Raw genomic sequence first — 5,944 nt, 5'->3', positions numbered from 1 at the left:
GAATCATGTCGCTCGATCGCCTTGTCTTTCCTCGTCATTCCAAGTTAGAAGTTATACCGACTTTGCAGGAGAACGCCATGGCTCATCGGATTTGGAAACTCCTGCTTCAAGCTACCGCCGTAAGGTTTATCTTTTCTTGGTTTTCTGCCTGCATGATGCATCTGTGGCTTTAGCTTCTTTTTGTGTGCTTGCTTGTCTAGATGTGCTTAATTGTCTCGTCTTTGCTTGCCAATGTGTAAATGGCAGCACACAATCCAGTCTCAACATCCCTTTCTCTCTAGCTTAATGGGACTGTTGTGTGTGTGCGTGCATGCATGCGTGGGTGAGAGAGCAACCTATGTAGTCAAGAAGCTGGTCTCTTATGAATAATTCTTTAAAGTTTCAATAGCAGATCTAACTCATTGTAGCCATCCTCTTACTGCCTCTTCCGTGTAGATCTTCTGTTGGGAGTTGTGTCTTGGCATGCTACAATCCTGGCCTATATGGGGGAGATGAGTCCAGCTCCAAAGTTCCCTATCTTAGGTGATTCTCATTCTCTTGTTTTGAGGACATCACATTTAAGCATTTTATGTTCATGCATCTAATTGAATGACATTTCTTCAGAAGTCCCCGTGTATCGCAAAGAGACACAGGTTATGGTGCATTTAAAGAGGATTATGAGGATGACCATGAAATTGAAACTGGCATTCATTGGTTGAGGTATTCTCCCCTCCCTTTGCAACAATGATAGCCTCATTCTCAACTTGAACTGAACTGGGTTCTTTACTTCAGTTTGTCGAATGATGAGTTTCTAGCTCAACTAGTAGACTTACAGCCATAGTGACATGGGACGGGGGGAACGGACCCTAGGGACGGGGAACGCCTGGGACGGGGGCGGGACGCCCGCGGGACAGAGGGACGGGGACGGCAGCCAGACAGCGCAACGGGGACGCCGGGAACGCGTCCCGGGAACGTTCCGGGAACGGCGTTCCCTGTCCGTACGGGGACGGTCAAACTGACCGTTGCGCAGTTTTTGACCGTTGGGCGGGGCTTCAACGGCTGTCTCTCCTAGCCGTTTGGTGATGCGCAACTCCTCCTCAAGGCTGAAGCTCTCCCACATGGCTCCCCTTCTTCTATATAAGAGACCTCCATGCTCTCCTCAAGCCATCTCCTCTCCAAGCTCTCCCTCTCCAAGACCCAAGGCTCAAGGCTCAAGCTCTCCCTCTCCAAGCTCTCCTTCTCCAACATCCAAGCTCTCTCTCTCCAAGCTCACCCTCTTCAAGCTCTCCTTCTCCAACATCCAAGCTCTCCCTCTCCAAGCTCACCCTCTCCATTGTCCAAGCTCTCCTTCTCCAACATCTCCATCCCAATTCTCCATCTTGACTCTTTCTCAAGCTCTACCATCCATCTCAAGCTCTACTCTAGTCTCTATCACTATGGCATCCTCTTCTCAAACCCCTTCCTCTCCTCAACCCGGGTCCGCCGCCGCCTCCACCACTTCAACACCCGCTCCATCACGAAGAAGGAGGCCCGCCGTACATCGATGGAGTTGGTGGGATGAGGTAGAGTGCTCACAATACGGTCAAGGGGGTGGTTCAAGACCATGGGTATGTAAGCTTTGCGGCTACAAGCGAACCGGCGGTGCCCACAAAGTGCGTGCTCACTTCTTGCATGAGCCCGGCAACGAAGTGCAATTTTGCAAGGAGGTTTCGGCCGAGAAGAAGAAGGAGCTCCTTGAAAAGCTTGTGGTTTATGAGGCGGCCGAGTTGGCAAAACGCAATCCTCAAGTGGCCGTCGACCCCACATCCTTTGTGAGGACATCAACGCCGCATGTACCTCGTTCATCAAGAGAGGCATCCGCTTCCCGGGGACGCCAAAGTACGCTTGATGAGAATTGGAACCCTCAATTGAAAGAGGAGGTGGACATGGCGGTGGCACGATTCTTCTTTCATGACCACATAGCATTTCGGGCGGCACGGTAAGTCCTTGGCACTATGCTCATGTACTATTCAAAATTCAAATATCATGCTCTAAACTTTAAACTTTAAAGACTAAAACTTAAAAGACTAAATGATGGTAAAAATCTGAATTTTGTTTGTGTTTTGCATATGGTGTTTTGGATAGATCTCCATACTTTCGGGCCATGTGCAAATTGATAGCGGAGTATGGACCCTCTTATGTTCCCCCCTCTTCGGAGACCATCCGCACCTCTCTCCTTGACAAGGAGAAGGCAAGCGTGGAGGTGGCGGCCAACCACATGAAAGAGCAATGGGCTGAAAATGGTGTTACCCTCGTCGTTGATGGGTGGAGTGACACTAGAAAGCGCTCCATCCATGGAGTTGTTGCCTACTCACGAGGGGAGACATACTTTGTCGACTCCCATGATGCTTCCGGGACGGGGAAGAGTGCCGAGATACTTGCTGCAGAGTGGGCAACAACACTAGAGACGGTGGGGGCGGAGAATGTCATTGCCATATGTGCGGATGGAGAACCGGCAAATAGGGCGGCGGGGACAATTCTCCAAGCAACCTATCCTCGCATCACCGTGTGCTTTTGCATGGCCCATTGCCTCAACAACCTTATCAAAGACATAGGGGCCTTGGATTGGGTTGCACCTGTCATTGAGGGTGCCAACAAAATAGTGACCTTTGTCCTCAACCATCACAGGGTGCAGCACGAGTTTTCCAAGAAGTCAAGCCTCTCTCTTCTTAAGTATTCCGAGACGAGGTTTGCATTCAACTTTCTCATGCTAGGCCGCTTGTGTACATGTAGCGGGGCATTGAGGGGACTCTTCCTCAGTGATGAGTTTGCACGCACTTCAGAGGCTTCCACGACGGTCGGCAAATTTTGCAGGGAAAGGGCGGATGATGCGGCATGGTGGGAGGAGGCCAAGGCGCTTGTGGAGATGGTGCAACCGATTATTGATCTCCTTAGGGTGGTGGATTCCACTCAACCATGCATTGGCAAAGTGTATGAGGCAATGGATCGCATGACAGAGAAGCTAAAAGCAATGTTCAAAGTCAAGCCTCACTATAAACAGGTCAAATCCCTATGTTTGAAAAGGTGGCAAGCCTACCACTCTCCCCTCCATGCTGCTGCCTACATTGTTGATCCTGAGTTTCAAGGCAAAGGGCAACACAAGGACAAAGAGGTGAGCAAAGGCCTTCGACAAACCTTGGATCGCCTTTACACTAGTGAGGAGGATCGCCGCACAATCAAGGACCAATTGCAGATTTATAGAGAGAAGCGGGGGGCTTTTGGTTTGGCAGATGCACAGGCGGACCGCTTCAAGGTAGGGTCTGCACTTTGGTGGGAGGATTATGGTGCGGAAACTCCAAAGTTGCAGGAATTTGCTGTGCGCGTACTCTCACAGGCTTGCAGTAGCAGTTGCCTAGAGCAACTCTGGTCAGTTTATAGCCACATTGCCTCTAAGAAGAGGAACCGCCTTGGTGTACAGCGTGCAAATGATTTGGTGTTTGTCAGTGCCAACTTGCGAATGCTTTGCAAGGGCTTGACAAAGAAGGCAGATCCTTTCACCGAATGGGAGCAGGCACAGCAGGACCCACATCTCTCTGATCAGCAGAGGGCCGAGATTTTAGAGGAGCTTGAGGTTGTGCCCGAGGCATTGTCCCCCCCACCTCCCCCTCCCCTCCCACTTGAGGACCAGCCTATGGAGGACTTCACCGAGGAGGTCACGATTGATCTTCACCCTTTTCACCCTCTTGCCTAGTCTCTTGACTCTTGAGTCTTGTATCTTGGCACTTAGTCATTTTGCCTTGAGTGTACACCCTCCTTGGGCCTTTCATTATGCCATTTGGCATTTTTGTTTAGATTGATCATTGTACACTCACTTTTGTTTATCACGCCATCGGCGCCCCATTATAGTTTTTTGCTAATACGACTATGCATTTCTCCTCTTTTTGGTGCAATTTTGTGCTTAATGTCTTGGTTTCTAAGTGTAAATCAAGTGTGTTAAAAAAAATTGCAAAAAAACAATCGTTTTCAGATTGCCGTTTTTTCCACCGTCCCCGGGACGGCCTTTTGCCCCGTTCCCGTCCCGTTCCCCGTCCCCGTCCCCGTTCCCGTTCCCCGTCCCATGTTTCTATGCTTACAGCTGTCCAGACCTGGTTTTTGCCCATCCATGTAAGCTTTGTAATCCTTATTTTGTAGCTCACATTATTGGGATTTTATGTTCATGTTTTCTAGTCGCTGCCACCTCAGGTTATGTGAAGAGGAGTGGACGGAGTTCTGCAGAAAGAGATTCGCTGTAATCTCAAAGTGCGCCGAAGAGGTCTCTTAGATGATTTTGGTAATACAGATTTGATCATGCCTCTACTTGAGTACCACAAATTTCAGAGAGGAGAAGGAGCTCCCTTGTACGAGAAGAAGCACAAAGGTAGATGAGAAGTCAAGATGTAACTGACAGCCAGAATGTAGAATGAATTTGTATATAAGCAAGCCATTGTCAATACAGTTGTTGCAAGCAGTCTTATCATTCTGCCTTGTCAGATGTGTTCTGGTGCCGGAATACGGATATTGTCAAGCCTTATGCATACAAGACAATTATCAAATTCTATGGCATTGCCCTCCTTTGTAAAAAAGGCCGCATACAATAAGTAAGGACAATAGAGGGTGTTCCTCATATCCATTGTGTATCTAACTTTCTTTGAGTGAGAGAGAGCTTGTGGTTTTCATTTTGATGTTCAGGTTTTTGGCCCCCTTCAAGAGACTTGGGTTTAATGCAAACCTTTTGGAAAATGAGTATAATGGAACATGTCGTCTTACATTATTTTTCTTGCACCAATTGTATCTTTTCATGTTCGAAGCTGAATTCAAAACTGTACTATTAGCATAGTGTAGGTCTGCATATTGTTAGCAAAATATTTGGCATAATGTTGCGTCATATTGTTAGAAGCTCTATGGGAGCATATTGTTGGCAGTGTAGTTATAGATGTGTTCATTAGTTTAATTTCAATTACATCATACTGTAGGTTCTAGAAGCTCGTACTGTGGACAATGTGGTTATAGAGGTGGGCATTAGTTTTCATAGGTCAACTATAGATATTGAAGAGGAAATTTTTTGTGGTCCATGGATCAGATGGTCATGGTGGTTACCTCTCATAAGAGGGGTGATAGTTTGATTCTTGTCGGGTTTGTGCACTTGGGGGGGTGGGGTTTGTACATGTTACTATAGCTCCAATTTTTTCTCTTGAACATGTTACCAAATTCCTTTGGTGGGCTTGTGGAGCTCCACACTCTTGATGTTGAGAGGAATGAGCTACTTGCTCTTCTTGATACCATAAGTCTACTGAAGAAATTGAAAGTTCTCAATGTTTCGCACAATAAATTAATCTCTCTGCCTGAAAGCATTTCTCAATGCAGGTAATGATTCTCACTCAGTTTGAATGTTTATGACCTACAATTGTGTGTGAATGTACCTGTGCTTATAATTCTTTGATATAGGTAGGCAATCCTTGCCATCAAAAGCCCTTGAGCTAATTGTTTAAGACCTTACCCATGCATAATTCTGTGTTGCATGAAATAGGGCCACATTATAGGGTCGTGCATAGACATTGAGAATGATAAAATCCCATGCACATGCAAAAAATGGATCTAATCTAGGTGAGTGGGAGGCAATGCCATTTTGCGGACCCAATTGTAATATATATTACAACCATTGTTTTGAGTTGATTTTTTTTCATTTTTGGAGAAATTTCTCCATGCATTTTAACTTTTAATGCCCATAGTGCACATTGTGTTTGTTTATTATTAGTTAAGTTGCAGAGAAAATTCCAGGTGTGTGTGACTCCGACGGGGTGGGTGGCACTCTTTCGGGGCCCAAAAGCTGGCAAACTAGTGCTGTATGCTTGCATCACCTCCGTAGGTGGATTGTGTCGATCAAGTCCAGTTGGTAGTATCACTATAATCAGCAAATATGGACAAGAGAAGATCCACTTCAAGCTAT

The 5,944-nt window shown here is 46.7% G+C and overlaps 1 long non-coding RNA gene across 1 annotated transcript; it reads left to right on the top strand.

The window, feature by feature from the left end:
- The first annotated feature begins 505 nt into the window (after positions 1-505).
- On the top strand, positions 506-4,634 carry LOC147630817 (uncharacterized). The gene is made up of 2 exons (XR_015267483.1): positions 506-699; positions 4,186-4,634. It is a non-coding gene; the product is annotated as an uncharacterized LOC147630817 (long non-coding RNA).
- Positions 4,635-5,944: the final 1,310 nt, after the last annotated feature.

The sequence above is a fragment of the Cibotium barometz genome, chromosome 15 (assembly GCF_041138505.1).
Source record: "Cibotium barometz isolate CiBa-2024 chromosome 15, ASM4113850v1, whole genome shotgun sequence".
NCBI lineage: Eukaryota > Viridiplantae > Streptophyta > Polypodiopsida > Cyatheales > Cibotiaceae > Cibotium > Cibotium barometz.
The sequence above is the reverse complement of the archived record's forward strand: the minus strand, read 5'-3'. Positions and strand labels throughout refer to the sequence as shown.